This window comes from Callorhinus ursinus, unplaced genomic scaffold (genome assembly GCF_003265705.2).
Source record: "Callorhinus ursinus isolate GAN/ISIS: 27379988/994484 unplaced genomic scaffold, GSC_fseal_2.0 scaffold19, whole genome shotgun sequence".
NCBI lineage: Eukaryota > Metazoa > Chordata > Mammalia > Carnivora > Otariidae > Callorhinus > Callorhinus ursinus.
This window is the reverse complement of record NW_027397081.1, coordinates 20,166,390-20,172,518: the sequence shown is the minus strand read 5'-3', so window position 1 is coordinate 20,172,518 and position 6,129 is coordinate 20,166,390. Positions and strand designations below refer to the sequence as shown.

Genomic DNA, 6,129 nt, shown 5'->3' with positions numbered 1-6,129 from the left:
TGGGATTTCATCAAGATAAAATGTTTTTGCACAGCAAAAGAAACAGCCCACAAAACCAAAAGACAACCGACAGAATGGGAGAAAATATTTGCAAATGACATATCAGATAAAGGGCTCATATCCAAAATCTATAAAGAACTTATCAAACTCAACACCCAAAGAACAAATAATCCAATCAAGAAATGGGCAGAAGATAGGAACAGACATTTTTCCCAAGAAGACATCCAAATAGCCAACAGACATATGAAAAAGTGCTCAACATCGCTCGGCATCAGGGAAATCCAAATCAAAACCTCAATGAGATTCCACCTCACACCCGTCAGAATGGCTAAAATTAACAAGTCAGGAAACAACAGACTTTGGCAGGGATGTGGAGAAAGGGGAACCCTCCTACACTGTTGGTGGGAATGCAAGCTGGTGCAACCACTCTGGAAAACAGTATGGAGGTTCCTCAAACAGTTGAAAATAGAGCTACCATCCGATCTAGCAACTGCACTACTGGGTATTTACCCCAAAGATACAAATGTAGGGATCCGAAGGGGTACGTGCACCCCAATGTTTATAGCAGCAATGTCCACAATAGCCAAACTGTGGAAAGAGCCAAGATGTCCATCGACAGATGAATGGATAAAGAAGAGGTGATGTATATACACAATGGAATATTATGCAGCCATCAAAAGGAATGAGATCTTGCCATTTGCAACGATGTGGATGGCACTGGAGGGTGTTATGCTGAGTGAAATAAGTCAATCAGAGAAAGACATGTATCATATGACCTCACTGATAGGAGGAATTCTTAATCTCAGTAAACAAACTGAGGGTTGCTGGAGTGGTGGGGGGTGGGAGGGATGGGGTGGCTGGGTGATAGATATTGGGGAGGGTATGTGCATGGTGAGCACTGTGAATTGTACAAGACTGATGAATCACGGATCTGTACTTCTGAAACAAATAATGCAATATATGTTAAGAAAAAAAAAGAAGAAAAGATAGGGGAAGAGTGAAGGGGAGTAAGTGGGAGGGGGAGACGAACCATTAGAGATGATGGACTCTGAAAAACAAACTGAGGGTTCTAGAGGGGAGGGGGTGGGGGAATGGGTCAGCATGGGGCACTGGGTGTTATGCACAAACAATGAATCATGGAACACTACATCAAAAACTAATGATGTAATATATGGTGATTAACATAACAATAAAAATTATTTAAAAAATAAATCTACGTGCAATAAGTAGTAAATGTGATGATAATAATAAAAGCTTTATTTTTCTCTGCTTCTCAAGAGGACTTAAAGTCATAATCAGAAAGTATGATCAGGAAGATTTCAAGGGTATATCTGAATTTAAGTCAGGCTGAATCCTCTTAGAATCAAAACCTCCGAGCCTCTGAACATTTCAGTAACTGGGGTTATAGGCTGAAATTGCGTTTCCAGGACCACGGGGGTAAATACCAAGGATAAGAAAACACTGAGGTTTTTCTGACCTAAGGAGGGTGAGTGAGTATCTGAATTCCATTTATAATAACACATTCCTTGTTTTCAGATGGAAGTTCGGAGGTCTGAGATATGCCACTCTCTTCCCCATTTTCTGCATTGACATTCAAGTGAAGCTGGCAAGAGAATGTGTTTGAGGGGGATAAGAGAATATTCAGAGGTTAGAGGGTGCAGGGGATGCAGTGTCTCCATCAGTAAGTTTCCTCTCTATGGATGGAACTCTCACTCTTCTGGATTTATGGCTTTTACTCTGTGACGTGGGGCAGTAACTCAACCTCCCCTAGACCCTTGTGCCTCATTTAGGTCAGAAACCAGTGTTCTTAAATTCTCACTCCATCAAGTGTAATCTGCATTTGAGGCCAGCATGGGGTTGCTAAGGATTCTACCTCTTACTTTACTGGTGAGGAGAGTGTCAAGTGAATGAAGACATTGTGAAATTCGAGACAGATGATTCTGACCTCTCCCTTCTCCCTTGGTTTTTCCAGCAGTCGTTTCCAAAGGTCAAGTTCACTGGCCTTGCCTCTCTAGGCTGTTTGTGATGCCCTTTGCTATATTTAGCTTATAAAGGCTTTAATAAAGGGAGAATTAGTGTCCCTCAGTATCATGATAGCGGTAAAGGTAAATTCTCTGTGTCTAGGTTGGTCTAGTCTCGGGCATCTCCAGTGTATACACTCTCTTTAGTACAAGATCTTGTAAGGAGAGCTGAGTTGTTTCCTTATGTAACCCTATTTTTCTGTGCTCACAGATCCTCTTAGAGAAGAATGGTTCCTGGAATGCTTCTTTTTGTGACTGAATTCATTCTGGCAGAACTAACAGAACTTCCAGATCTCCAGCTCCCCCTCTTCTGTATGTTTCTAGTCATGTATGTGGTCACTGTGTTGGGAAATTTGTGCTTGATAAATCTAACTGGGCTGAATTCACACCTCCACACCCCCATGCACTTTTTCCTCTTCAATTTGTCCTTCATAGACCTCTGCTATTCTTCTGTGTTTACACCCAAAATGCTGATTAACTTCATATCAAGAAAGAATATTATCTCCTACCTGGGGTGCATGACCCTGCTTTACTTTTTTTGTTTTTTTGCTATTTCTGAAGCTTATGTGCTGACATCAAATGGCCTATGATCACTATGTGGCCATCTGTAACCCACTTTTGTATAATGTCATGTCGCCTAAAGTGTGTTCCAGCCTTATGCTTGGCTCATATTTGATGGCATTTTCAGGTGCCACGGCTCACACAGGATGCATGCTGAGGCTGACCTTCTGTGATGCAAACACCATCAACCATTATTTGTGTGATATCCTCCCTCTGCTCCAGCTCTCCTGCACCAGCACATATGTCCATGAGCTTGTGGTTTTCATTGTGGTGGGCATCAACCTCATTGTGCCCAGTGTCACCATCTTTGTCTCTTATGGTTTCATCCTCTCCAGCATCCTGCACATCAGCTCCACCGAGGGCAGGTCCAAAGCCTTCAGTACCTGCAGTTCCCACATAATTGCTGTTTCTCTCTCCTTTGGATCATGTGCCTTGATGTGTCTTAAGCCATCTTCTGCTGGGTCTATGGGTGAGCGAAAAATCTCTTCTGTCTTTTATATCAGCGTGGTTCCCATGATGAACCCTTTAATTTCCAGCTTAAGAAACAAACATGTTAAAATTGCTCTGAGAAAAACTGTGAGTAGGAGAGTGTTTTGATCAGAAACAGTGTCTCCACTTAGTCACAGGACAGGGCGTTTCTGTTTTTAATTACAGCAATTTTATTGGCAGCCTGCTTATCCTATTTCTTTCTTATCATGTTGAAGGAGAGTTGAAACTTCTCTCAATAATTTATCTTTGCTTTTTGTAGAGTAGATTTCTCTTTCTTCACCATTTGCACACTTTCTTCTCCCCTTTTTTCATTTAGTAATAATATTAAGAAAGAAATTTATGGGACATCTGGGTGGCTCAGTCATTAAGCGTCTGCCTTCGGCTCAGGTCATGATCCCAGGGTCCTGGGATTGAACCCCGCATTGGGCTCCCAGCTTGGTGGGGAACCTGCTTCTCCCTCTCCAGCTTCCCCTGCTTGTGTTCTCTCTCTCACTGTTTCTCTTTGTCAAATAAATAAATAAAATCTTTTTAAAAATTTATTATCTGGGGCACCTGGGTGGCTCAGTTGGTTGGGCGACTGCCTTCGGCTCGGGTCATGATCCTGGAGTCCCGGGATCGAGTCCCATGTCGGGCTCCCTGCTCTGCGGGGAGTCTGCTTCTCCCTCTGACCCTCTTCCCTCTCGTGCTCTCTCTCTCATTCTCTCTCTCAAATAAATAAATAAAATCTTTAAAAAAAAATTTATTATCTATTATTTATTATTTTTTTTATAATTTTGAACTTATAGTTTTCTTTCTGGAAATAGAAGACTTGTCTACAAATGATCAAATCAAGGAACATTCGGGTGACATACTGTCATTAAGGATGTCTTATCTGCCACTTGCCTTGGCAGCATGAAGGGGACAATGTGTTCCTACTCTCAACCTTCCGGCATTCACTGAACAAGAACATGTTCCCTTTAACACCAGAGATGGAAGGTTCCATAAAGACTGTCAAGTAGAAATGACTTTGCATCTGTAAACACTGTGTTATGCCTTCTTTTGCAAAGAGTTTTCTTACCTTTGCATGGTCAACCCTGCACATAACAGGTTGTCCAAATATGTTTATTGCATGGATTGGAAAGTAAAGCTCAGAGTAGCTAGTGACTTAGAGTTCTCTCTCTTCTAAAGGAAAAAGTCTAAACTAAACTCTAAGTCTTCTGATTTCAATCTATCACTCTTTGTAGTGTACTTTGCTTCTACTTTATTCTATTACTTTTTGTTTCCATAAGCATGGAAAACAAGAAAGCATTTCTAATTTGAAAACTGATTGTGCTTTGTTTCAGGATGATACATGAATTTCTCTCAGGGTGGGTATTGTTTTGTTTGTTTGTTTGTTTAGGAAAACAGTTTTTTTTTTAATTTTTTTCCATTGGGAAAGGGAAGGCTTTGGGGGCAAGTACAGTTCAGAAATGATTGGCTCAAATGAAATGTTACTTTTCAAAATTAAAACAAAATGAATTTGGTGATGGGAATTAAGGAACGCACTTGTGATGAGCACGGAGTGATGTATGGAAGTATTGAATCACTATATTGTACTCCTGAAACTAATATTACACTGTATGTTAACTAACTGGAATTCAAATAAAAACTTAAAAAAATAAAATCAATTTGGGATGTTTGCACGTACATGTAATTCACAGAGCAAGGCATAGGAGGGAAAGGAGTCCAGAACATATAATTAGGCCAGGGCTCAACAAGACACTCGGCCGATAAATATAAAGTCTCAGTGTGCAGAGTGGTCATGAGGATTTAGAAACCACGTTTCAAAATCAGTTTTAATCCTGCTCTATATAGTGGTATAAAAATACAGTCTATAAAGCTTTCATAAAATTTATAGTGTACAGTGAGCACACAGCAGTGGTGTTTGGAAGAATGAAAGTGAAAAGCTGTGGTCACATTTAGGGGACTAGGTAGATAGAAGACATTTTCAAAAGATAAAGAAGTGAATAGTGATTAAAACTCAATTTAGGAAGAAGGAATCCGGAAAGCAAAATGATATATGATAAAAGTCCATTCTTACGATTCTCCTCCTCTTCCTGGAAGGCTCTAGAACTATTATGGGGATCACAGGATTTCTCAAGTTATTTGATAAAATAAAAAAGTTAACCTCCCCAGGACCTGGGGACATGAGAACAACGAATTCACTCCTGTTTTTTGCTGGCTTCTATATGCTACTTCTTACAAATTTAAGGTACAAAACCCTCAAGTTGCAATTAGGAAAGTAATGATAATTTGAAAGAAATTTTCAGTGAGTAAATCAAATTATGACAATGTCTTTTCTGTAATAGGATGTCAGATTATTTTTCTTTTGAGAAAAGAGGCAAAAAATTTTTACTCCAAAAATGCTCGATCATAACCAAGGGATAATGTCAACATTTTGTAAGATAACTTTAATAATATTTTCAATCTTAATTGTTTTCTAATCTCCACTTAAGATTTAGATATTGTGAAAGTGGGCATGACTGGTATGTTTGCCTGTTTGTTTGTGGATATTTTTCATGACTACTCATAACCACATCTCCTGACTCCAATATTAATTTGCTTGATTTTTACTTAAGTTTATTTATATAAAATGGCTGATCTAGGTTGGTGTTTTCTTTCTTTCTTTTTTGTTTATTTACTGTTCCCTCCTTTCTTTTCTTTTCTTTTTCTTTTCTTTCTTTTTTTTTTTAAGAGAGGGAGGGGAGGAGGGACAGAGGAAGAGAAGGAGAGAGAGAATCCCAAGCAGGCTCCCCACCCAGAATGGAGCCCCCAAGCAGGGCCCAATCTCTTGACTCTGAGATCATGACTTGAGCCAAAATCAAGAGTCAGATGCTCAACCAAACAAGGCACCTAGGTTCCCCTACTGTCTGTTTTGATAAAATTGTTTTCCTTATTGAGATTCAAGTGTATCTACGTAAGTAAATAATACCTGTGCTATTTGGAGGCCTCTATAGACATTGCAGAGGTGTGTCCGTCCACTCTGTTATATATTTATCACTATTTGAGGTGGCCCCAAATATGTGTTAAACCTGGTCAC

The 6,129-nt window shown here is 39.7% G+C and overlaps 1 pseudogene; it reads left to right on the top strand.

Annotated features, from left to right (window-relative positions):
• The first annotated feature begins 918 nt into the window (after nucleotides 1-918).
• LOC112840551 (olfactory receptor 8B3-like) lies at nucleotides 919-3,179 on the top strand (annotated as a pseudogene).
• The last annotated feature ends 2,950 nt before the right edge of the window (nucleotides 3,180-6,129 follow it).